Source organism: Rattus norvegicus, chromosome 8 (genome assembly GCF_036323735.1).
Source record: "Rattus norvegicus strain BN/NHsdMcwi chromosome 8, GRCr8, whole genome shotgun sequence".
Classification (NCBI taxonomy): domain Eukaryota; kingdom Metazoa; phylum Chordata; class Mammalia; order Rodentia; family Muridae; genus Rattus; species Rattus norvegicus.
This window is the reverse complement of record NC_086026.1, coordinates 95,474,087-95,501,626: the sequence shown is the minus strand read 5'-3', so window position 1 is coordinate 95,501,626 and position 27,540 is coordinate 95,474,087. Positions and strand designations below refer to the sequence as shown.

At 42.2% G+C, this 27,540-nt stretch overlaps 1 long non-coding RNA gene across 1 annotated transcript in view; it reads right to left on the bottom strand.

The window, feature by feature from the left end:
- Positions 1 to 1,898: 1,898 nt before the first annotated feature.
- LOC120094217 (uncharacterized) overlaps positions 1,899 to 27,540 on the bottom strand; it is a 66,856-nt gene continuing 41,214 nt past the window's right edge. Inside the window, exons 2-3 of the long non-coding RNA XR_005488351.2 lie at positions 2,634 to 2,727; positions 1,899 to 2,049 (exon numbers count right to left, since the gene is read on the bottom strand). This is a non-coding gene — a long non-coding RNA (uncharacterized LOC120094217). The remainder of the gene's footprint in view (positions 2,050 to 2,633; positions 2,728 to 27,540) is intronic.

The following is a 27,540-nucleotide window of genomic DNA, read 5'->3' as shown; positions in this document are numbered from 1 at the left end:
TGGGGGGGAGAATGGCTTAGAGTGTGGTTCCAGTGAGATGTCTACTCTTAGAGCTACTTTTCATTATTGCTGTCACTGACAAGTCTTTATTTAAATCCCACAGAGTGTAGGCTTCAAGGACAGGGAGGAGGCTGGGGGTCTGATGCTCACGTGGGACTTGGGATGTCCCATCAGGCTGTGCTGGAAACACTGGAGTTAAAGGAGGCCACTAGGACTTAGAGGATACGTTGGATCTTTCACTTTTCAGGTTAGGAAGCCCTACAAAGTGAAAGTCAGGATTATTAAGATTTTTTTTGTTCCCTTTGATCTTATTTGCTCTCAGACTCTGTGATCTTCAGAGTTCAAAAGCAACTATATACTTAATGCAATACATATAACACATGTAAATAAATACATATAAATGCATATATGTAACTGGATTGCATGCATAATTTGACAAAGTTTGATTAGGGTTTCTTTCACTAGTAACATGCTCTCGTGCCACGTGGTAAACTATTACTGAATTCTCATAAATTCTACTGTAGTGCCCTTCAATTCAGAAATAGTTTACAAAAATAGCAAGCATTTTAAAGCAGCAATTTTTGTGTAGTGAATGTAGGGCTCCTTTAAATGGACTGCTGATTATGACAGAGTACTGGTTTTATCTAAAAAGCCCCATGGTGAAGTTAATTTGGGCATTGTTATATTGGACAGAGATCTCTGTTTTCAGGGCTGCTAGGAACCTGTAAAATGCCACTGTAATTTCTCCCTTTTATTTGCATATTTCTTGGGGGAGCCCTCTGGGAGATTATTCTGGATCACTCTGACATTAAAGTTTGATATGGAAGCTATGGAACTAGTCAAACTAGTAATATTAGGCTTAGATTTTTTAAACCTACTTTTAATAAGGGTTTTCAAATACTTCACACACACACACACACACACACACACACACACACACATTCACACTCTTACACCCTTTCTGGCCCACTGTCAGAAAGTAGGAGGGGAGAGGGGTAAGGAGATGTGGGCCTGTTTAGATGTAGTTCTTTGGAGGCAATTTCAATTTCCGTTGTCAGGATACCAGCAGTCCAGTATAATAGTGTCAGGATACCAAACAAATCAGCAGCAGTGGCACGATCCAGCAGAAACAGCCAGGCTTCCTCCACATCACAGGAAAAAGTCAGTGAGAGCAACCATGAAACAAAGTCAAAGATCAGCAAAGACTAGAGACCAAGGAAGCCATTGCAAAGCTAGCAATGCAAGCGTAGCGTGCAGTCACTGGCCATTGAGTCCTATTTATACTCTTCAAACATCATGTGTCTGTCCACTGGTCTTTCCTCAGCAAAATACCATGTGAGTCTGCATCACATGATGCTACCAGAAACTTCCACCTGAGTAATACTTCTGCCTCCTAAAGGTCTAGGTTTTGTGTGACCAGCAGGTACATTTTGAGTATTTTTCCTAGAGAAGGACACGTTTATACTTACACACACCTTGTACACAGATGTTCTTTATCTGTTGTAATAGAAAAATACCAGAGGTTACCTAGATCCCCCTCAGCCTAAATCCTTTGTGTTGCTACTATAGTCTTTGCTACTATTTATTTTTTTCCACAGCCAGAGGACGAGTGTCACTTCTGAGATGGAGAAATAGTCCTTGTATTCCTATACACTGCATACTTTGAGGTATAGTAATAGTTCCTACTTGAGCAGAGTATGAAATACTGCTGATTTATATAAAGAACATGGTAGTTGGTGAAACAGAGATCGGAAATGCAGCTACTGCAGTTCTTCAGCAGAGCAAGCCTGGAAGAACAGCAGTTAGAGCCCCAGAGCACAGCTGCTGTGTAAGAGAAAACAGTCTGGTCTCTTTTGTATTAAAATACAAATTTGCCTTGGTTCGTGATTATCCTTTAATTTTCATAGAAGTACTGCTGAGATCACATGCGCTTCATGTCTCGCTGTCCCCCAGTGGCTTCATAAAGCATGCTTCCAGTTCCCTTATCAAGCACTTGGAAATGCATCCTTAGTTTCTTCTAATGGGAGAAACTGGCCATCAAAGAGTTACCTAAAAACCAAAGGAAAGAAAACAATCACCAGAAAATGTGTGGCAGTGAAAAGCTTCATTTTAAAGCTTCATTTTAAGTATGAACAAAAGGTCCTAAACACACACACACACACACACACACACACACACACACACACACACACACAGAGTGAGTGAGAGAGAGAGAGAGAGAGAGAGAGAGAGAGAGAGAGAGAGAGACATTACCACCACCACCACCACCACCACCACCACCACCACCAACAACAACAACAAAGATAAGACAAAAAACAATTCTATAAAAACAACCTGGTTTCAAAACAGGGGAATCAACTGCTATCTCATATGAGGGAGTAGATGTGGCAGATAAGCTCATGAAAACATGTTCATTAGCTAGTAGAAAAATAACAAGTAAAACCACAATGGCCTACCATTGCATACCTACTGCCATGGCTAAGTAAACCAAGAAATACTGAATAATGAAGACAGGAGGTTGCAATGGCAGAAGGCAGGTAAGGATGAGGAGATGAGTGGGTTTGGGATGCATGATATGAAACTCACAATGAAAACACAACACACTAGTGAAAATATCAAGTGTTGCTGTATACCTGGAAATGCTGGTTTCTTAGTTGCTGGTGGGAATGAAAACTGATACAGCCATTCTGGAGAACTGCCCCCGGAAGTTGCACCTGCGTATTTTTTCTAGAGGAAAAAAAAAGTTTATACAGAACACAAAACGTGTACATGTTCTTAGGTTAGCTGTGATAGGAAAATACTGGGAGCTGCCTAGCTCTCCCTCAACCTACATCCCTTGCATTGTGGGTGGATTATTTTCACACTTCTTACTGTTTACTTATGTAGCCAGAGGAGGAGGAGAATGGGCACGGTCCCTGCTACAGTTTGCTACAGCTGCTTGGCAAACTGATTCATAGGCCATAAAAAGAGATGAGCTGTTGGGGCATGACTCCAACCTGGATAGACCTTAAGTGCTATAGGGCTGCTGAAAAAGAAAGCCAAAATATACAATAAAAATATTGTGCATATATATATATATATAGTTATTATCAAAATAAAGTTGTGGAGGAAAACAGATTAGTAGTTGCCAGGGGACAGGTGTCAGTTACAGCAGGGCAAAATACAAAGTAACCACCGAAAAGAGGTGAAATGGTCATCTGTCTCTCCCGTGTAGGTGGTTACCTGGAGACATTACATAAAAGTGCTCTAAAATGAACATAGGCTTAAGGATGGAGACAGTAAAGCAAGTAATAGACTGATAGCACTTTCCTGGTTTTGACTTCTGCATTCATATATCTGTGATATGCTATAGCTCTACTTAGGATGTTACTGGTGGGGAAGTTAGTTGGTGGTTGTCTGGAACTGTAGTATTTTTGCATCTTTCTGTGAGACTATAATTACTTCAAACTTAAAAGCCTGAGGGCTATGTAGTCCCTCAGGCTTTGAGGACACAGTAGTACAGAGACAAAGAACTTGGAATCCTAGAGCCAGTGAGTGCCATGTCCATTTATTTTCTTGAGAGTACCAGGGACAGGAATCAGTTCTTGATATTGGTAGGTAAGAACCATCAAGGCCCCATCTCCGCTAATGCCTGTCTTTGTAGGCAGAGAACTTACTACACCAGGGAACTAATGGAAGACATCAAAGGGTGACCTAAGCAGAGCTCCAGTGTTGAAGATGAGACCACTCTGAAGGATAAATGAGTGAACTTGGGGTTAAGCAGTGTCTTCAGCTTCTATTGCGGGTGTCAAAGCCATGACCAAAAGCAACTTGGGAAGGAGAGGGTTTATTTCCTCTTACACTTTCACTGAGGTGAGTTAAGGCAGGAACTGAAGGTAGGAACCTAGAGGCAGGAACTGAAGCAGAAGCCACGGCGGAGTGCAGCTTACTGGCTTACTTCTCAGGCTTCTGGTCAGCCACCTTTCTTAGAACTCCCAGGGTCACTTACTCAGGCATGGCACCACCCACAGTGGCTGGGCTCTCTCAGACCATTAATCTCAAGCATACGCTAGACTTTTGCCTGCAGGTCAATCTCAGGAAGACCTTTTCTTAGTTGTGGTTCCCTCTTCCCAGGTATCTAGTTTCTGTCTCTTCCACATGCTTTCAGTTAATATGAAACTGCAAAGTTCTGTTCTTCGTTGTATAGCAAAACTACTGATTTACTAAGAAATATAAAAGTATATTTATGTGGAATCAAACCACATCTGGTGAGTAAACTCACTCACACTCTCTCTCTCTCTCTCTCTCTCTCTCTCTCTCTCTCTCTCTCTTTCTCTCTCTCTCTCTCTCTCTAATTTGAATGTTCTTTATGGTCACTATGCATGCTTTTTCTTATAAGAAGAAAGAGCTTTTGAAACAGTTCCCAAGTAACCCTCCACCCAACATATTAAAATATGGGGGCTTAAATTCTTTCTGACCATGTATCTCTTTCATTCCTTTCTTAGACACCGAAAGCAGGAGGAATCGGTTATTTTTTTTCTTCATCCCTTTCTGTGTCCCAAGATTCAGGAGCCTATTGGCAGAGTAAGTGTGTCTGGTGTGTCTAGTGAACCTTCACTCCCCGTTTAGTGTGAGCATGGGAACCAATGTCGATTGCTGTATTGAGAGTCCCTTCCTTTCTACCTTGGACTCACATAGAAACAGCTCTGTGGCCCTGCAGTTACCCACACATAGCGGGTACTCAGACATTTATTCTGACTTCAGTATTAGAATAGCTAGTTACCCAGTCCCCCTTCCTTGCATGACACCAGTAACAAGAAGTATTTCCACAGAAAGAAGTATGTCCAAATTCTTCTGTCTTTACCCTGTGACTGGGAGGGAGGGAAAGGAGAGAATTCAGGCGCAGGACGTAGAGGGAGTATTCTTGCTCTGTCACAGTGACAAGAGCCACTGAGTAGTCAGGACAGTTAGCTCTGTTCTGCACACCTGTCCGGAAGCAATCCTATACTTCCCCAGCTGCTCTTTCCCCTACGGTGGGACCATGTCTGTAAAGTCTACCTCATAGGGAGGGAACGTGTACTCCCATTGCTCCTTCCGGAAAGCACCCACTGGGGTAGCGTGTAAATAGATGCAGGTTGTGCAAATGCTGGGATATTTAACTTTCTTCCTGGAGCTAAGACTCTAACAGTCATTTTCCTCGCTGTATCCATTAGCTTCTGCATAAACAGTTGAACCATGTTACATTGATGTGGGATACTGCCGTAGTTCACACTCTTCATTAAACTGGACATATGAATAAAAAAAGCCAGACAGTGTGAACAGATTTAAGAAGAAATTCACTTGCTGGTGAACATAGGAGTCTTAAATTTGGCATTTATTTCATGAACATTTCTGTTAGAATATAATTCTGTGATCCTAGATATCACAATGGCTGTATCTATTTTAACAATAACACTAATGACGATAAAGGCCAGGATTGTAATTAGTATGAATGTCAGAGGAAGATTCTGATGACTCACATAGTGAATCAGGGCTGCTTTAGTCCATTTCTGTTGCCATAATAGAATCCCCAAGAGTGGACATAAGGAACAGAAGCTTTGCAACCTCGTGTTCCTAGAAACAGAGAAGCCCAGGATCCCGGGGATGTCCTCTGGTGAAGGTTTCCTGTTGGATCTTAAAATGATGGAGGGTATCACAAAGTAAGACAGAGCGGGTGGGCCAGAAAAGGACTCACTCACATAAGAAAGCCAGTCCAGCAGCAAGCCATTCATCTCTGTCTTGAAGACAGAGCCCACAGGTTCTGGGCATCTCCCACAGCACCCCACCCCCACTCCTGCCAGTGTCACTGCTCAAGGAAGCAACTTTAATTTCTAACTAGTGATCCAGTACTGCAAGTTGCTGTCATAAAAGCTGAAATTTCCACACTGATAGAAAAGATAATTGTTGTTTGTTTGTTTTTAACACTGAAGAGAATGTATTTAAGAGTGGTGCCTAGTTTTCTGCTTGGCAGTGATAGGCGTGTTTCATGACCCCTTCAAATCATCTAAAACAGCTCCGTGACTGAGTATGGATGGTCAGGCCTTGCTAACCACAGCATGTTTTAACTAAAGAGAGCACATGAATTCTGTTTGCACTCTGGAAATCAACAAGAAATCCCAAATCAAGCCGATCTGAACACCGAGTAAAGGGTTTAAAGGTCTGGGGAAATTTGCTCATTGGTTAAGAGTGCTTGCTGCTTTTGAAGAAGCCTGAAGTTTGATTTCCTGCACCCACATGAGGTGGCTCACAACTGGTACCTGTAGCCCCAGGAGATTCGTTACCCTCTTTTGGCTTCCAAAGACATCCACACACAAGCAGACCATATACATCTAGGTAAGAATAAAGAAATCTTAAAAAAAAATGTCTAACAATCAGACGGGTGATGAACTGCTTTGCGAACAAGTCTTCATTGAGGTAACCTTTCCTTGACTAAACCCAGCTAGCAGATTGCTCACAATCAGCAGTTCAGTTCTCCGGATGGAAAAGTGTGAGACCCTTTGGTTTGGTAATCTAACGCCATCTTCATTATTGTCATAGAGGTGATTGCATTCTCCAGAAGATTATGTGCAGTTGATCTTGTGCCCTGAATGCCTTTCATTGCAAGCTAATGCAATACACAATACCAAACAGTAGTTTGCTTCACCAGAACGTACATACACCAGGTTTCAACAAATGCTTGACTTCTTAGGAAAGTGTCTTTAGATGGAAAGGCTCACATCAAAAAGGGTTTGAGGAGGTGATGTGTTTCAGCTTAACATGGAGGAAAACATGGTAGAATCCCGGGAGCACTGATGTTCTTTGTTTTGGTAGTGAGGACTGGGTGTGTGTTTTTCGGTGTTAATTATGCCATAGCATTGATGCTGTGGTTCCTGCCAAGGCTGGATCCCCAGTGTATGGGATTGTTGGGGGGGCGATAATGAGGGGGTGGATATTCTATGGGAATATCCTGTGTGAGAATATTTTTTCTTAAAAGAAATATCTTCTTTTTTCTCTTTCTCTTTTTCCTTCTCCCGTCCCCCAGTAGGAGTTATAAAAATAGGTGATTCCATTCGGTAGGGGAATACATACTATTTCCAAGACTGAAACATCCTGTGAGAAACAGATTTCATGAGACAGTTTGTAGAAGATTTAGCAGTTTGACAAAGTCCGCTCAAACTGAAGAGCCCATGTGGTCTGGGTCATGATTGGAGGCTCCTCTGCTTTGAACATAAGAGAACCAAAGATTTCTCAGTTCTTCTGAGGTACCACTGATGGGGACTCCTGGGGACCTGAGCACCGATTGTCTTAAAGGAGGGCTGTGGGAACTTGAGCTTGGTCATCTGTGATTTTCCAGTTCCATTGTAAAGCAAGAGGGGGGTCACTCAGACCTTAAGAGGGAGTGCTAACCTCCCTTGCACTTGTAGACTCTTGTGAGCACAGAGTCCTAGCCATCCTTCCTGGCCTGCTAGAAATAGCATCCAATTCTCTGGCTATTTCTAGACGAAGTGAAAAACGGTGGTAAGCAGAAGGATTGTCACCATGCAAACCCAGGACATATGGGAGAAGTTAAAGATGTGGTTTGCCTGTGGGTTATAATGAGTGTGGGCAAGATGCTCATTTACCAATTGTAAAGAGTGCGAATGTTTGGGCTTCTAACTGGAACTCTTCCTGGGACTTGCTTTAACTTGCTTTCTAATTTCTTAAAATAGCTTCGGAACCTATAGTTGAGATATGGACAGTAAGAGTCACAGCACTGACTTTCCTTCAAGCAAACTGCATCAAGAAATAAAGTTGACGGGGGTTGGGGATTTAGCTCAATGGTTAGAGCGCTTGCCTAGGAAGCGCAAGGCCCTGGGTTCGGTCCCCACCTCCGAAAAAAAGAACCAAAAAAAAAAAAAAAAAAGAAAGAAAAGAAAAGAAAAGAAATAAAGTTGACTAACGCTCAAGCTTTAAACAGGACAGACTCACAGCCTGTCAATTCATCCCATTGGATTTGGACTTGCATGCATGTGTGGGGTGGGTCGTCAATGTTTTCTGTTAGTTCTCGTTAGGAAAGGGCTATCACCTGATTTATACTCTTACATGGTGAACCTCTATCTAGAAAGGCAACTCTAGCCTCCGCGGAAGCCATTTAAGCTGTTATTCTTTGGGGACATTTGTCATACCACATTTTTTGGTCCCTCTTTCCTTAAAGAACAACTGTGGGAGCCAGTATCTCGGGGACTTGTCATGAGTCAGTGAGCTGTCACCTCTAGTGTGAGCTATTTGGAGGTGCCAGTGAGCCGCCACCCTCGCCATCCCGGATAGCACGTCTTTATCACTTGCATCATGAGTTGTTTTGTTTTCCTTTTTTGTTTTTCCTTAAAGCAAATCTCTTTCTTTCTCTGTCCATCCCCACAAAAGCAGTTATAAAAATAGGTGATTCCATTTGGTAGGGGAATCACATCCTACGGAGACATCCTGTGAGAAACAGATTTCATTAAAGAGCCCGAAATGACAGGCATGCTTTAGATTTCGCGTCGGAGAGGGAATGCTGCCTCCAGGTATCAGACGACTAAAACGATCCCAAATGTTTTATCTGATGCCAGCTGTGAGCCTTCCGATAAATCACCCACTGCATACACTCAGAGGGTTTAGTGCAATGAGCCCTTTCCCCTCGGAAGACAAGCAGTACCACCAGAAGGAGTAGTTCCCTCACGCACTGTCCGTCACAGCACTTCCTGTAGCATCCCACTGCAGGCTCAGTGTGGACAGACCAATAAACTGCCCTCTGGGACCATGATTCCCTGAGAGCGCTACTCATTCATTCCTACTTATTTTCCTTGGGACCTGGCGAGTCATCTTTTGCGCCATTGTATGTTGGTTGTGTGATTCATTTCAGACTTTTTTCGCTCCCCCAGTCTCAGGGCAATGGCTCACTTGGAGGAACACCGCGCTCATCTGTTAAGTGTCATGGTTCACAACATGGCACTTCGTCAGAGCCCCGCGCTGACTTCTCAGGGGTTAGCGTGGTTAAATAAGAAGATGACAAAAGAAATTGCTTTTGTGTGGGTGAGACTATCCAGGCCTCTCAGGCCTCCCAGGCATTTATTTTAAGACAATAACTTTCAGAGCTCTTTATGGTGATGACACTGTCAGCCTTTATAATTTCAATCCCTTTGCTTTTATCAAGAGACATATGTGCCTCAAATGCAGAGCGTGAAATCGGCCTCCGCCTAGCACCGCCTCAGAACAAATGTGATTAGCGGCTCTTCCCATTTTCTGATAGCCTTCCTTCCCCTCCCTTCCCTTCCTCTCCCTTCCCCTCCCTTTCCCTCCCTCCCTATTTCTTTTCCTTCCCTTCTCCCTTCCGACTTTTTTTCCCCCCTTTTCTTTTTGCTTTGTTCATTTTGGAGCTAGCAAATTGCTTCTCCTTGTGTGCTCTTTAAAATTTATGACAAAATAGTTTTTCCACAAGAAGTATTGCTAGTTCCATCAGAAGGGAAAAAAAAAATGATTCCTCTAGTATGCTGAGGGATGACGGAGTTCATCTTCTCTGGAGCTTTTAAAGAAGCTAATAGTGGTTGTTTCTATCCAAGGAGCAGAACAAGACCAGAAGTGTCTTATGGCTCTTTCGGCAGGAGAGGGTAAGCACGGCCTCTTTTCTACCTCGGCCAGGATTCCTAATGGCCAGGCTGGCTGGGTCCTCAGGCTCTGTTGAATTTACTCAGCAGAACAAAGAAAAATATTTTTCCAGTTGATTTATTTAATCACTGATTTTTTCAGAACAAATTTTAGTTAGTTTTCTTTATTTTTTCTTAAACAGGGGTAAGAGTTGGCTTTTCCTAGATTAGGAAATAGATTATAAGACATGCTTCCAGGTCATTAAAAACAAAAACAAAAAACAAACAAAACAAAAGCCAGCTCACTGTGGGATGGCACTGCTGATGCTGAGACTCAAACGCCTGGCAAGTTAGGGAATGGGACAGGAGGCGATTTCATCCTGTCATTCATCACCCAGTGAGCAGAAAGGCCGGTCGTCTGCTCAGCAGTCGTCTGGAGTCCAGAAATGCTTTCTCAGAGAGCCCCTGCCTGAGCAATCGCTGCTGAGGGAGGGACAAGGGACCACTTCTGCAGCTGCAGCCCAGGGAACCGAAGACACGGCATGCCTTTCCTGTGTGTTTTAAATTAGCTTCATCAAGCTATAAATATTTTTAGTAATTTCTAAAAAAAATGAAATATTTCTGTCTACACCAGAAGACCAAGTTGTGCAACACAAATTAATTTCTTATGGAGGTGAGCACTGAAGAAAGGCATGGCGGTGTTCCCGACTCTGGCTAGTCAGATTAGCATCACTTCTTTTTTTTTTTTTAATTTGAGCCAGGGTTTCTCTATGTAACCCTGGTCATCCTGGAACTCACTCGGTAGACCAGGCTGGCCTTGAATCCAGAGTTCTGCCTACCTCTGGAGTTGTGGAATTAAAGGCATGCACCGTCATGTCTGGCTCGACATCTATCTTAACCATGGACAAAGGAAGAAATGATGAAGAAAATATTAGCTAAAACTGAAGTTTTGAGATGAACAGATTTGAAGGGAAAAGACTGCTGTGAACTGAGGGCATTTGTTTTAGACTTCGGGATCATTTTTTTTTTTAAGTTTATTTTATGTAACTGTTTCCAGATACAGCAGAAGAGGGCATCAGATCTCATTGCAGATGGTTGTGAGCCACCATGTGGTTGCTGGGAACTGAATTCAAGTCCTCTCGAAGAGCAGTCAGTGTTCGTAACCTCTGAGCCATCTCTCCAGCCCTTCCGCGATCATTTTTAATGTTAAAACTGGAGTGTTTGTTAACTGGAATTCTGTTAATGCCTTTGCAATGTTCCTTGGTTATTATCCTTTTGTATCCACAGTCAAGACAACCAATTGTTATAGAGCTGATACTGCTCAATAATCCTTCTGGGCCCAGAGTGGGAAGGAACAATGCAAGCAGGAACAGCTTACAGAAGCAGAAATTCTACCACATTCACATTTATTATTTGTTGTTTTATTATTTGTTGAGCTCTTTCTTGCATTATGAAGGAGACAGCCAATAGAAGTTTTGCAATCTTGTTCTTTTAGTTCTAACGATCACTGAGAACATGGGGCAGTGGGAATTGGGGTGAAACAAATGGGCTGGGTGGAGAAATTCAGAGTTCGCATCAGTGCAATTAAGTGTAGAAAGCTTGAAAGATTTGGGAGAAAATGGCTGGCAGAAATGCAAGGCTTTGATTATTATGACAGTGAGGTTTCTCCTCTGGAAGCAAGATGATCAGAAGTGACGGTATGTGGAGATGAGTATATGTCAGCCATGATTTTAATGCTGGAACTGGGTCTGCACTTACATGGCTACAATACACTGCAAAACTAAAACAGCCCAAATCAGAACTTTCTAATTCCTATTTCTTACTCCACAAACATATCTTGACTATATTTCTCTTTCTTAATGGTGGGAAACTCAAGGAAACTCAGTTACTCAAAGGGAAAAAAAAACATGAAAAAACGAAAAACCTCAGAGTAATTCTTAGTTCTTTTTTTATTTGCTACTTCTTCAACCACAATATATGTCAATCTACTTCCAAAATATATCCCAGAGATGTCTCTCTTTGTCTCCATTGCTACCACTGTCCACCTCAAATAGAAGGTTAAGCCGATGTTTTAATGTTTTAATGACATAATCCTAATTCTCTGTTCTCTTTTGAAAATAAAAATAGGAAACAATCATCATAATATGAGGCTGCGAGGCTTCCAGGCTCTGGGCATCTGACGATGCCTTAGAGCCTTCTGCTTTCCATCTCTGGAGCCTTGAAAAGCACAAAACCCCTGAGAAATCTCTTCTCGACACAGGAAAGAGAGCAAAGTAGGATGCTTAGCGGCTTTGGGCACGGTGGGCTTTCTCCTTTTGTGCTGGGGGTAGGGCTTATGAGTTAGACTGACTGTTTATGGGTCTCTGGAGGAGTGTTCTTTATTCCTTCCCCATTTCTTTCCCCACACCCCCCATAAAACTGTCTTTAAGCAGGGAACCTCAGAACACAAATTCTTCAGTACTATCATTTGCCAGAGTGGGACTTCCCCTTGGGAACACTTGTAGAGGGAAGAATACCAAGGTGACACTTTCTCAGTCTGTGCTGAATTCAGTTTAGAGACGATGAAAGATCAGAGCTAACCTTTTCTTATTCCTTCTTGTAGATGGACCTATAACAGAATTTTGTAAGAGTTCATTTACTACGGTAGAGGCTGTCTTTTCTCCAACGTTGAGTCTTTGCTCCTTGTTGACAGTCAATTGGGTGTAGCTGTGTGGGTTGACCTCTCCGTTCTTGGTTCTGTCTCATCAGTCCACAAGGCTGAGTGTGTACCAGCCCTATGCTATTTTGTCTTATGGCTCTATAGGATAATTTAAAACCAGGGCATCATAATATCAGTAGTATAGCTGTTCTTGCTTACAGTCGTGTTGGTTATTTGGGGGTCGTTCATGTGTCACCATGCAGTTTTGACTTGCATTTACTTGATAGCTGAAGATGATAAACATTTTTCATGCTTTTTTTTCTATTTGTATTTCACCCTTTGAGAGTCATTTGTCCATTTTTGCTTTAGGAAGGGTCTCTACCATTGTGATAAAACACCATGGGAGCAGCCTCACAGAAGCAGAGAGAGGGGGCATAGGAGAGGGGAGTACCGGGAAAGGGGATAACATTTGAAATGTAAATACATAAAAAAATCCAATAAAAATGCAAAGAAAAGTAACTTGAGGAGGAAAGGGTTTATTTCAGCATAGAACTCTCAGGTCTCACGCCATCACTGAGGAGAGTAAGAGCAGGAAGTGAAGGCAGAAACCTGGAGACACGATGCAGAGGCCATGGAGGAACGCTGCTTACTGGCTTGCTCAGTTTGCCTTTTTCTAAATCCCAGACCACAAACCCAAGATGGGCTGGGATCACCCACAGCAATTACGAATCAAGAGACGGCACTACAGACTGACCTACAGACTGACCTACTCAGCTGATGCATTTACTCAGCTGACAGTTCCTCCTCTCAGATGACTCTAGCTGTGCCCAGTTGCCATAGAACTAGCCAGCAAATTTCTTTTGTGGATCTATTAATTTGACTCTCTGGTTTGGGGAGATTTTTGTGTTCTTCATACATATTAGCCACCGTCCAGATATGTGCTGACAAAGAACTCCCCCATTCTGTAGGCATCTTCCCTCAGTTTATAATTTCGTTTGATGTAGAGATGCTTTTTAATTTTATGCAATTCCATTTATTAGTTCTTTCCATTACACATCCTTTAAGAAAATTATGGCTTATGTGGAGATCTTGAAATATTTTTATGAACTTTCACTTTCAGGTTTTGCATTAAGATCTTTGATATGTTTTGATTTTTTTCTTTTCCTTCCTCTCTCTCTCTCTCTCTCTCTCTCTCTCTCTCTCTCTCTCTCTCTCTCCCCTTTTCTGTATTACCCCCTCAGGAACCAAATTCTAGTCAAGGTGTTAAGGGAAAGGAAATTTTGTTGGGCATGTTGTGGGGCGTGTAAATTGTAAATTCATCTAGTCACTATGGCAACCAATATGTAGGCTCCCTCAAGAACATAAAAACTAAAATAGGGCCACTGTGTGATTCTGCTCTATCAGTCTTGGGGAGATATCCTCAAGAGTCTAAACATACTACAGAGGCACTTGTTTGTCTGTGTTTTTGTAGCACTACCCAAATTATAAATCAGATGATGTTCATCAGGTTGCTAAGGGAAGTGCAGCACATATACCCAATGGTATTTTAAATAGTTATGATAAAGAGTCAGTTATGTTATTTGAAGTATAGTAAGTGGAACTGGAGATCATTATTTTAAGCAAAATTCAGAAAGGAAAAAAATCACATTTTTCATATGTGTTGATTTTAGGTATGTATGAATATATTTTCTTTTCTGAATCTGTTTCTCTGGCTGGCTGTCTATCTGGCTGGCTGGCTGTCTACCTGTCTGGCTGTCTGTGTGTAGATGTGTGTGTGTGCATTTGTGTCTAACAATAATAATTAAAGAGGATATCTTAAATTTAAGCACGAGGGATTGAATATGGTTAAAGTATGTGATGCCTGAAAATGTCTAAGGAACTCAGGTTGTACAGTGAATACAAATAATAAAAACCTATCAAAAAGGATTTAATTTATTTCAACTGCATATAGTTAAAAACTCTTTTCAAAAAGAATTCAAGACACAACCCACCTATTTAATTTCAACTCTAACATACACTTATTTTTTAAAAGTCCTTAAATCATTTCCCTTCTGTAGAACAGAAATGGTCTTCTTTTAGGATCTTGGGAAATTACACATCATCTTCATGAGTTTACCAAACGCTTTGGAGTAAACTTCTCTACCAAATTCTAAAGATTTGCTGTGATGTATTGTGAACATTTTGCTATGCATACACGGGGTTGGAGAAGCAAGGGATGGTAGTGTTTCTTGTGCTGCAAGTTGGGGATTAGGACACTGGATGTGAATTCCCTTAAAGCTAGTTTTAGCCAAAAGGGAAATTTAAACTTTTTTTTTTTACCTAAATACAGAAGAGCCAAGGACACATACAATATTCTTCTGGCTCAGAGCACCTATTCGCTGACTGAATTTACATCTGGGTTTGCCATCGACGCTGTCCTTCACTTTTCTATTTTTATAACATTTCCTCAAGTTCTTTGATTATAAAACCTTTGTCAAGAGTTGGAAAAATAATTATAACACTTACCCAAAGTTATAACAAAATACATTTCCTCTAAGAATAGACGATGAATAAAATATCTATTCTAATTCTTTGCATGGTTTTATAATGAGCATCAGGTTGAGGAACTAAGATGATATTTCAAGACGATCAGTTGTGACTTCTAGTTAGAATGTAGTGGGAGGCTCTTATTACAATTCAATTACAGACTTTAGCTAACAGATAAATTCAAGTTAATGAGAGTATTATGAAACCATGTGGAGGAGGGAAGCGTGGGCTATTGTTTTGTGAATGCACTACTGTGTTTGTATTCATTTTATATAATGTAAAAATAGGTTGCTTTGCATAAAGCCACCTGGGGACTCAAATTGCAGCTTCTTTGATGTGTGGCTTCACCGAAAAGCCAGCTGGTCCACAAGGCCTGCCGGCAGGGCTGCCTTCAATTCCTGATAAGAGCAAAAGATAATCTTCATTTGGGTGATGTTTTTCTTTTCTTTTCTTTTTCTTTTTGACCGGAAACCTTTACTTTTCAGCACACTGACTTTCTCTACACAATACGTGACAGGAAAAGACATAATCCTTATAAATAAAAGTTCTTAATTTACGGAGAAAAATTAGATGCTTAATTTAACATACCTTTTCAATTAGTGTGATTTCTTTGCAGTGAAGTTGAGTTTTATTTACTTAGTTATTTATTCCCTTTATATCTCAGTCTCCTTCTCCTCCAGTCCCCTCTCACACAGCCCCTCCTCCCACTGTCCTCCCTTTCTCCTCTGAGGAGGGGGAGGACCCCTGTTGGCACCAACCCACCCTGGCACATCAAATCACTGTGCAACTAAGCACATCCTCTCCCACTGAGGCCAGACAAGGCAGTAGGGCTACTATTAACTCCATGTCATTTCCACTATCCGCCTTTGGCAGAACTGAGAATAATAACGGTTTTTAAGTTAATGTGTTTGAGGCTGCTTCATAAAAGAATAAAACTATACATTTAAACTACCTTGCAGGTACTTAGTTAAAACAAGGTTTCTATCCCTGCCTATTAATGTAGTTTATGTGAAGTTACGGAAATGCATATGAGATACATGTATAATTTGTAACAAATTAAGAAATATATTTATTATTTAAATAATAGTTTATTCTATCTTATTTCTGTGCACATAACTTTAAATCCAAACACAGTTCTAACTCGTATAACCATGTACGCTATTTATATACTTCTGTCTATTTTATTAACTATAAAATAGTGTGTATATAACTGTAATATAAACATGTATGTGTATACACACATGTGTCTGTGTGTTTATTTCCTTTTGGGTATCTCTGGAAAACCAGAAATCTATTATATATAAGATATTTTATATATTTAGTGGTAGGGGCAGTGGCAGGTGTAGACCAGAGTCCGAGCAGCTGTAGTCTGGACCTAAGGAGACTTGAAGGTGGTTCTCTGATGACAGCTTCGTGTCACAGATGTAAAGGTGTCTTTTGAAGACACGGGACTCACTTGAGTGAGCCTTCCTCTCAAGATATTTGATATGGATTTGCTAAGATGGAGTCGTTCTAGGGAGTATGTTGAAAAGTATTCTGACCTCCTTTTGAGTTTTGGATGTTTATAAGTAATTAGCCAGTTTGTTATTATAGTAGACTACGTTTATTATGCTAACTTTTTTAGTTGGGGCAAATGATCTCTGGCCCATGCCCAGTGTGCAGAAATGAAGGGAGAAAGTGCAAGAGGTGAGGAGAGAAAGTAAGTTCCCAGTCATACATTTGTGTCTTTTCATCCCCACCCCCCAGCCCACACACATTTACTTATTTTGAGTATGTGTTCATGCATGCATGCATGCCTGCATGTGTGCAAACGTGTACGTGCATATGTGCATGTCTGTGTGTGTACATTTCATGGACCTCATGTGGTGGTCAGAGGGCAGCACGTAGGGCAGGCTGGAGTCTCCTTTCCTTCTGTGAGTTCTGGGGTTCGGACTCAGGTTTGCAGGTTTGGTGTAGAGCCCTTACCAGCTGCACCTCCTCACCAGCCTCCTGAGATGTTTTTTCCAAGAAGAGAAGGCCGTGCTTCCTTACTGGGATTTTAAAAACTTCTCACTGGCTTCATAGTTGGTTCAGAGATAGCGGAGAGTCAAGTTGCTATTGGTTTGAAACTGTTTGCTTCCCATCAAACCATCTAAGCCTTGCTGTGGTGACACACTGGCAGGGACACAAGGAGAAGCACACAACCCTGCCAAATGAACTGATACTTGAGCAAGCAAGACCTGTGGCCCCCGGGGACTCCGAATGCAGGAAGATCACCCAGGGTAGCATAGAGAAGGAAACCAGATGATCTGCTTCCCTCCAAAGTTTTAGACAGAACACAGAAGATTTAGTGATTTTTTTATTTAAATTTTTATTTTTTGCAAATTTCATACATGAGTATGAACTCATATAATTTCTACCACTTTTGTTTCCTTTAAAATCCTACAACTAGAATTAATCCCCATCTAGAATTAATGAGCTCTTCTGTAATTGCCACACACACACACAGATACACACACACACACACACACACACACACACACACACACAGAGAGAGAGAGAGAGAGAGAGAGAGAGAGAGAGAGAGAGAGAGAGAGAGACTATTTTGAGTCCATTTAGTGCATTTCTTATGCACATAAGTTTTAGGGCTATCTCCTTGAACTGGATAACATAGCAGGATGTTTGTCCCTGGGACTATAGAGTCTCTCTTTCTTATCAGCCAATGATTTACCTACCACTCTTCCTCTACAGTGGGGCCTTGTGAAACTCCCCCATCTACGTGTGGTCATTATGCAAGTCTTGTTTAGGCAATCACGCAGCAACCTTGTCATGTCTAGAGGACAATGTCTTGTAGTTTTATTTCTTACAATCTTTCTGCGCCTTCTTCCACGAATGTTCCATGAGCCTTAGGTGTTCATGCTGTATTATAACAATTGTGGCTGGGCATCCCACAGTCACTTATTACTAGATTCTGGTCTCTGTGATGGTCTCTGTTGTAAAAAGAAGCTTCCTTGATGAAGACTGACCTTTACACTTACCTGTGGGTATAAGGGCATATATTTAAAATACAGTTAGAGGTTATATTAATTTAGGAAAATGGCAACAGGAGGTTCTCTTCGAGGATCTGTGACCTCTGCAGCCACAGATTGTCTAGGATTACAGTAGCAGGCACGAGTTCCCTCCTTGATGAGAGGGTGGACCAGAGAGATATGGAAAGCCTCTATACTTAGGGCAAAGTTTATGCATAGAATTTCTGAACCTGCCTGGTATTGGGCAGTGACCTGCACACTTGTGGGAGTCACTCAAGTTTTAGCCTGATTCATTGCCATGCTAGGAGTGAGCCTGGAGCATCCTCCTCCTCAGCTGTGAGGTGTGTGGTGGCCAAAGGAATACACCACATATCCCCAGCCTTACGCAGCACAGCTGTCCAAGGCCACTCCTCATGATGGGGCCTCTAGACAGGCTCCCAGCATAAGCATGGAGAGAGTATGCAGGTCGGGTTGGGGATTTAGCTCAGTGGTAGAGCACTTGCCTAGCAAGTACAAGGCCCTAGGTTTGGTCCCCAGCTCCGGAAAAATAAAAAAGTATGCAGGTCCTTGTGTCTCAGATGTGACCCCGTTTAGAATCAGCCTCGGTGGCCAACAGGCTACTTCACCAGCACTATTTCAGATTCAAGTATCACTGTATGGAGAAAGACTTCCTACTGTGGGTAGAAGAGGATAGAGTCATCAAGGACTGTCTTCAGAACTTAATGATGGGCTTCTGAGACTGCACATAGGACATATCCCTAGGCCCCTATCTTCAGGCTGGCTTGTGGAAAGAGCCACTGGAACAACTCTGGCGCCTGGTGGAGACATGTGCTCTGTTCTACCTGATTTTTATTTGTGCCAAAATTACTTGCAGCTGCTCACAGCAGTGATGCGACAAGATCGTGCCTCAGCAGAAGGCAGCCTGTAGGGTGTTGTCTCTGTCTAGTTGGTTTTATCCAGTGCTGTGCTGCTGTTGGTAGGAGTAAGGGTGGCCACAGGTATTGCAGAACAGCCCAGGACTGGCCTGTCAAAGTGATTTCTTCTAGGACTCAGAATCCTAGAACTTAGAGTACACAGGTCAGTGATGGAGGACGAGGCTCCGGGTGTGTCATGCTCGTAAGGAGATCCCTGAGGACGTTTTAATTCTTTTCTATCATTGTGGTCAAACACCATGGCCAAAGGCAACTTGTAGAGGAAAGGATTTACTTTGCTTGGTGCTTCCAGGTAGTATTCCATGACTGGGGAGAGCCAAGGCAGGAATCGGAGGCAGAAATTGAAGCAGAGGCTTTCTAAATTGCTCTCCACGAATCTCTTAGCCTGCTTTCTTATAGCACCCAGGACCACACTCCCAGGGGTGGCACTATCCATAGCGGGCTAGACCCTCCCATTTACAACGTTAATGTGGAGAAAACACTCTACAGATGCGCCAGCAGACCAATGTGATGGATGAAGAACCCCAGTTGAGAGCCTCTCTTCCCAGGTGACTATAGTTTGTCTTAGGCTGACAAACACTAACCAGCAGGGTGAGCTACCCTTCCCACTACATGCAGAACGAGTTGCAGGTGTCAGCAGATCTGCACTTGGGTTGTATCAGTTGCTGAAACAGTGATGATACACACCAAGACTGCATTTGCTGCAAACCTGGACTCAGGGTTTCATCTAGGACTGAAATATTAGATATTGACTTTCAGGGCAACTCGAGTAGACTTTCTGGAAAGAGCGGCACAACCAAAGCCTGAAGATGGAGATGGAAATAAACATCTTACTTTCAATTCTGAGAAAATTTTGCACACAGAGTTTTCAGGAGCCATGAGCTCACCCAGTGGTAAAATTAAGGTACCAAAAATTGACCAGGTTATAACAAGTATGACTGACCTTGGCTGGAGAGTTAAAATCAAGTTTTGTTTTCTGTTTTTTGTTTTTTTAAGTTATTCCCATTTTCTCCTTCATAGCACTTCTACCAGAGTGAGGCTTTAATTGGGGAGGAGGGAGAGGCAATCCAGAAGGAGAGGGTGGAAAGAGGGATAAATAACACTAAGATGCTTGAAATGCACACACAGACATATGCACACATATGACATTGTTTATATTTTTATATATAGTATTGTCATGATATATATATATATGTGAATATTGATAACATTCTGCCCAAGAGTCATAAACTTTCTAACAAAAATTCCTAGTACTGGGCATGAGAAACCTTTCAAGTTGTTGCTCACTGGAGCCCAAGAGACTTCCAAAACAATATGTATCATCGTTGCTACCGCTGGTTACCCTCCAGAACGTGAAGGTAAATTCCTATTGCTGAACATACCGTGTACTCTGGACATGGGACTTGGAAGATTTGAGCTAGAATTGGCTGGAAAGTGTCCCCCCATTAAGGACTAACTTCCACTGTACTGCTAGGATACGCAAACTGGGAAGAGAGGAAAGAAAGTCCCACCAGCTGTGACATCTACAGAACCAACAATGACGAGCATGGCAAGATATCTCTAAAAGTGTAATAGTAGGACTCATATCCTGGAGCTAAACACCAGCTGTCTAATTGGATTCAATTCCTGGACCATAGCGTAACAGTGGGACTCATGTCTGCTACTTTAACACTAACTGTTTCTGGTTAGTGAGGCCGTGGATCTTAGAGGAAAACCTACGGCTGCCTTTCCTGAAGCAGTGTAATTTCTAAGTGCATTCTACATATTGATCCTTATGATCACAGATAAGTATAGATCTCAATCCCTCATCAAATAAGCTTACTTTACAGTAGATAGAGGTCATTATAAGAAGCTACACAGGTCAAAATGCAGACAATGATTGGCTGTGGGGTGCCCAGCCCTAAATGATCGTCTACAACACAATTCCTACATCTAAAGCTCAAAATACTGTGGAAGAGGGTGTAGGAAGATTGCAGGAGCCAGAGGGCCAGGAACTCTACTGTGAGATTGGGCCTTTTAGCTGTGACAGGGAAGCACCCATGAAATCTCAACAACATGAATGTCTAAGCAAGACCTGAACAATTCCAACATCAGTTGAGATCTGTCTTTGTTAGGGTTTCCATTGCTGTGATGAAACACCATGACCAAAAGCAAGTTGAGAAGGAAAGGGTTTGTTTGTTCATTGCTGTTCACCATTGAAGGAAGTCAGGACAGGAACACAAACAGAAGCTGATGCAGAGAGCATGGAGAAGTGCTGCTTACTGGCTTTCTCACCATGACTCACTCAGCCTGCTTTCTTCTAGAACCCAGAACCACCAGCCCAGAAATGGTACCACCCACAATGGGCTGGAAGCTCTCCCATCAATTACTGATTAAGAAAATGCCTTACAGCTTGATCTCGTGGAGGATTTGCTCAATTGAGTTTCCCTTCTTTTAGATAACTCTAGCACTCATCAACTTGACATAAATCTAGCCAGCACAAACTTCCAACCTAAGTGGGAGATCATCACCATCCTTATGCCTAGATGAAAAACTATGGGCAATTAATAACCACAGAAATTGGGAGAATTAGTGTTCTCTAGGAATGAATGCTGCTGATTCAGAAACATACATGCAGGCAACACTGTGTGAGCATGAGGGGTGTAATCACATTTTAATTAATTTAATTACAAAGATGTTGCTAAGCTGCAAGAATGCACAGAGAATATTCTTATAAAAGATCAAGGCTTATTCAGGTTTCATTGGCACCTCTGCTCTTCCTTTCTCATTCTTAGGACAAATGCTGATGCCCTGGCTGAGATACAGAGCCTTAGTCAAGAGGAAGATCAGAGGGGTAGTCATGAGAATGGAGAATGAGGAATATGTCAACTCACCCTGTGTGTGGTGTGTGTGTGTGTGTGTGTGTGTGTGTGTGTGTGTGTACTTACACAAATGTGTGCTTAACTGTGAATAAGCCCATGGAGGCTAGTCCTTTTTGGCTCTCCGTTTGTTTTTTGCCTGAATATATAAGTCTGTGCACTACGTGGTGTGTATAGTGCCTCCTGAGGCCAGAAGAGGACACCGATCCCCTGGAGCTGACTTATGGATGGCTATAAGCTTCCAAGTGGGTGCTAGGAACTAAACCCAGGTCCTCTGCAAGAGCAACTAGAGCTCTTCACTGCTGACCCATCTTTTTGGGCCCTCAATCTAGTTGTTCTGAGACAAGATCTCTTATGGTATCTGAAGCTTGTCAGCTAGTCCTTGGAACCCCCAAACCCTGAACTCAGGTCCTCTAGCCTCCTACAAAAAAGTTGGATTATCCCCATTCTCCTCGGGTTTTGACAAGTGCTCCTGCTCCCTCCTGATGAAACCATTTCCCAGGAAAGGACTGCCCTTCTGCATCAAGTTATTCCTACCCGTCTTCCAGTTCACAGATCTTCTCTCTGCCTGCTATCCTCTCTCTTTCCTGATCCAACCTACTCTCCTCTTACCTTCTCTTCTGTCTCCTTCCTGTTGCTTCCTTCCCCCTCTCTTCCTTCTGGTTTTCCTGACTCTTTGCCTTGTCTTAGCTTGCAGACTGCAAACAAGTGGGGGTGGTGTGCTGTGTCCTCATCATGCTGAAAGCAATCAGCTCTGTGAACTCAAGGAGACAGCTGCCTTTCCTTCCTTCCATCCATCCATCCATCCATCCTTCCTTCCTTCCTCATTTCTCTCTCTCCCTCTCCCTTCCCCTCTCTCTCCCTTTCCCTCCCTCTCTTCTCTCCCTCTCCCCTCCTTCTCCCTCTCTCTCTCTGTCTCTCTCTGTCTCTGTCTCTGTCTGTCTCTCTTTCTCTCTGTCTCTCTGTCTCTCTGTCTCTCTGTCTCTCTGTCTCTCTGTCTCTGTCTCTGTCTGTCTCTCTTTCTCTCTGTCTCTCTGTCTCTCTGTCTCTGTCTCTGTCTCTGTCTCTGTCTGTCTCTCTCTCTCTCTCTCTCACACACACACACACACACAAAGGACATTGCTCTAATGCCATAGTGTAGTGTTTCTACTTAACATCTGAAAAGCAAGATGAATTTCTTAGATTTTCTGAGAAAATTCTCAGCAGCAGCAGATTTCCTTCCCTTTGATTTTTATACTGTCATTACCATTTATGTCTTAGTTTTGGAATAGTGACCCTAAAACACAGGAAAAATAAAAAGGAGAAAGAATGAAGAAGCCTAAAACCCAAAGAGTTCCTGTCTCCCCTAGCACTAATTGGTGGCTTTCTGTTAACCTCTCTTCTATGGCTGGGAACATAGAAGTAAGATTCCATTAAAATCTGAAGTTGAAAGGATCCTTCCACTAAGAGGTAGGTCCTTTGCGAACACTGTTCTTTTGTTTGAGAGACCCTTTACAGCATCTGTCATTACAAAACTGACTTCAAGTAAGAGCCATAATTAGCACAATGGATACTTCGTATTTGTCGTGTAAGTTTTTAATAACCTTTAATCTCCATTAATCGTGTAAATTCACCAAGTATGCCAACATATTCAGGAGCAACCACTTCTTAGGGTGATTTGTAAACCCACATAGATCACCCAATTTTAACAAATTGTTCCATAAAGTGAAAGTAACTTCCAATGAACATACACATAAACAGACGTGGTGTCTGACTGTGCCCAGTGAACTGTTAATGCAAAGTCTTAGATGCTGCTTGTCCTGCCATGGAAAAGTAGCTTAGGTTTTCTATTATTAATAATACAGCAAATTCCCTCACATATCCATGATTCTGAAAGGCTGACAAAGTCTCAGTTGGTGGCACTGTTTATGGTCTGTAAGACACCAGTAAGAAGTGCAATGCCTGTGGCAGTGAAATTTGTTTTGTTTTGGCTCAGTACTTATCCCAGCATGGACCAAATTTATAGAAAAGATATTTGCCACAAGAATCAATGGATCATAGATCAAAAAATTTTAATGCATACTTTTTTGTGTGTGCGCTTTGGGAGCTAAAAAAGCAATCACTTTGAAAGACAACTTCTGTTTCCTTTCTGCTGCACACACTGTCCCCCTCCCCCTCCCCAGCAGCCCTCATGCTTGCTTCCCCCTGCGGTCTACACCAGCACTTTCATTTCAGGCGTGTTCTGTGATGAAAACTCGTACTTTCCTCTTGTAGGGTGAAGTTCCTCTGTGTGATGTTCAGGATGAGGACCAGGGAGCCTTACAGCCATTTACTCCTGCAGCCTGTTATGGAGGAGGGGACTGGAGACTCCATTTCAAAAAATAAAGCTCTGTTTGCATACAATTTGCATAATTAGAAGTCCGCTATAGAGATCATTTAAAAATACGACTTGCATTAGATTTCTCAGTACAAAAGAAAGTTAATATGAAAAATTGAAAGTTTCACACCAATTTAATAAGCATAAAAGTCAGAAGAAACCCGACCCTGGACAGAACTGTTACTGCCACATTGAATGGTCTGTGTGGTTTTCTCTCCTTCGTCTGCTTCAGTCATTTATGACCATAAGGAATACGTGTAGTATCGTGAATGAGACAGAGATGTCCAGATAAGTGTGATTTTCAGATAATCGATAAAGGTCCTTTTAGTGTTTTGTACATCCCAAAGATTATGACAGATTATTACATTTATGACAGAAATGTTTTCATTGTTTATCTGAAATCCAAATTGAACTTGAGTTCCCTATTTGTATTTGTTAAATCTGGAAAGTCTAAGCAGCTGCTTTTCACAGCAACGTTTTAAAACTATAAAACAAAGCAGAAATGTAAACCCTAGGCTCCCCTGTGCCAGTTACCCCTGGCTCACTTTGTAAAGTCATGAATGAATAATTGGATCTAACTTGAGTGTTTTCCAAACAAACATAAATGGAAGTGTTTCAAAAAGTACTGCTGTCTTTAGCTCCTCTGGGTCTTCCTGCCTTCCCGAAAACATTTTGTTAAGAGGAACAGATACCAACAAAGGCCAGAGAAAAGCAAGCCAGGTGCATCGTTGAAGTTATAGATTCTCAGGCTGCAAAGAATTTGCTAAAATATTGATGAGGCGATCCAGGCTACAGACAACTTATTACCTTCCAGGAGCTGCATCTGCCTGAAAGGACATGTGTAGGTGTGTGCGTCCACTCTGTCCGATGAGAATCTCATTGACAAGAGGTGGGGGATGGATATTCTCCAGCCAAAGAGTTGAGCAAGTTTCTCTGCCTGTCTCTACTTCTGATAATCTGAGGGAATCATCTGCTAAAATCAAATGGGAGCGCTGCTGTTACTATTCTTAAGGATTTTCTGTGCTCTTCTTGCTACCAGGATACATGCATGACTGGAGGACTCTGTTGGTAGAGGGCTTTGGCTGTGTCAAGGGGTAGAGAGAGAGCAACTGGGGTTGGGATGACTGTCAGTCAGACAAGATGGAGGGAGCACATCCTGGTGTTTCTAGGTAATAGTACTGATGTCACTTTAACAAGTATAATAATTTACAGGCAAGATGATAGTCAAATGGATTTCTAAGATTTGTTAAGCAAAGAAGAGTTTTCTAATAAAACATTCAAGGCTACTTTTCTTCTGGTCTTTTCTTGTCCAGAGTCAGTGCAAGGAGATGCTGTTACCATGGAAGCAGTGGCCTCTTGCTAATTTTCAAGGCCAAGAGGACTTCCCATACATTAGAGAAGATAAGAACATAACTGCAAAAGGACTTAGTCTCTCTCTTTCTCTTCTGACTTATACTCAAAGGACCAGATATTCTTTGGACCTTGGGAATAAACTCTCTTTGACTCGTGGCATTTAGTTGAAGGAGAGGGACTGTCTCCTGCTTGTTGTGGCTTCTCTTTAGCCTTGAAACTGAAGGATACCCAGATAGTTGTGTACATTCCCTTAAAATGTCATCGGTCTAGAGAAGACCTATTATTAAACCGTTGACCTGCTTTTATCCATCTGCTGGCCAACCTCAAGGTCATGCCTAATTAAAGAGATCCTTTTCCTGTCTGGGAAGCGATTCAAAAGAAAATTCCTTCCATGGATGGATCTCCCCAGCTTTTACTACCTGATCAGGGTCAGGAGTAATCCCGTTCTGTTCCAGGGGGACAGGGGGCTGTTGGAGAAAAAAAACAATAAAAGTCTCAGTATTTGCCTTCAGGGAGCACATCTGGTTAAGAAAACAGACTGTGGAAAAGTGGTTTCAGGTTCAGAGTATTAGCAAAGCCCAGATGTGGAGATGGAAGGCTAAGGGCTTTCTATGTTGGGAGTGGTGCGAGGCAGTTTGCTGGAAGAGGTTGATGTCAAGTCTAAGGCTGGGTATGTAGTGCTGTGGTAGAGCCCAGTGTTAGCAAGGCTCAGGGTTCCAGTCCCAGGATCCCAAAGCCAAAGCAAGCTACTGGAGGGCAAATGACCTGTAGGAGTGAGCTAAGTAGCAATGCTACTGAGAACAGCACTGGCAACATGTGGGATCAGGGAGGTGGTTGTATGTTTTGAAAATGCAAACCAGTGTATCTGGATTTTGGAGCAAAAGAGTAAATAAGGAGGAGGAGAGTGGGCAAGATCTTGAAGGGTTGTGAGTTGTGCCATGGGATTTGATTTTTGTATTGGGCTTCTTGAAGAGTTTATGAATATCTGGATTGTATTTAAATCTCAGAAAAATAACATTCGCAGTAGCAACAATTAAAAAAAAAAGTAAACTAGAGAGGGTTAAACAGAGACCAGAAGACAAAGGCAACAATAACCAGCCCAGATGCACATGCTGTTTACAACAACAGACTTGTGGAGTGAACGGGGTTGGGGGAGGCAAGCCAAATAACTCCCACGTTACTCATTTGTGACATTGATGGATGTTGATTTTATTCACAAAGAGAGAGCAGAAGGGTGAACTGACTTGAGTTAGAACTTCAGCATCTGAGATTAACATGTGTGGAGTACGGAAGTCTTCAAACTTAGAACGAAGGCTAGTTGAGTCATCGAGTTCAGATCAGAAGCATTTTAACATTGAGATCTTCCATTAGTCAGATCTAAGGGTTTTGAGTGTGGAACCTCCTGGGGATTTAGGAGTCTAGTGGGCAGGAGCAGGTTTCAGTACGCTTTTCTGTTTGTTTTTGTTTTGAGCAATAGCCCTGGCTGGCCTGGAACTCATTTTGTAGACCAGGCTGGCATAAACTCACATAGATCCACCTGTCTCTGCCTTCTGAGTGCAGGAATTAAAGTGCCACCATGTCAGCACCAGCATACGTTTTTTTCCTCACAATTTTGTGTGTAGATTGATGACATTTAAAAGAAATGTACACACACACACACACACACACACACACACACACACCATGGCATGGATGTGGAAGCCAGACAACAACTTTGGGGAGTTGGGTACTGGGGTTTCAACTCAGGTTTTCATGCTTGGGAACAGACACATTTACCCACTGAGCCATCTCACCAACCCTCATATATAATTTTTAACATTACCTTACATGGCATTTAAAAGATATATAGATTTTTTTATGCATCTATATTTCTTATTTTTTATATCTCATTATGGTCACAACCAAGGAAAATAGTAAAACTAATGATATTCTATTTTATAGCAGAGGATGTCAGCTAAATGGCCTAGCTTAAAGTTACTCTGGCCTGCTGGGATTCCTGTCACAATGGAGTCTCTTACATTACAGTATTACATTGCGTAACTAGCCACACCCTCCTTCCTGGGGTTGGCAAACATGATCACCTTCAGAGTTTTCCAGCCTGGAGGTAACAGAACCCACAGGAAGAGGAGAATGCAGTGTGACTGTGATGTAGAGCTAGAAAAGTCCTCATTTTGTTGTAAAGTCCATCCTTTATTCATGCTTGTTATCTGGAATAGGCTGTAAAAAAATGCATGCTTGCATAAAGGGTTTCAGTTACCTGGGTTCTAGGT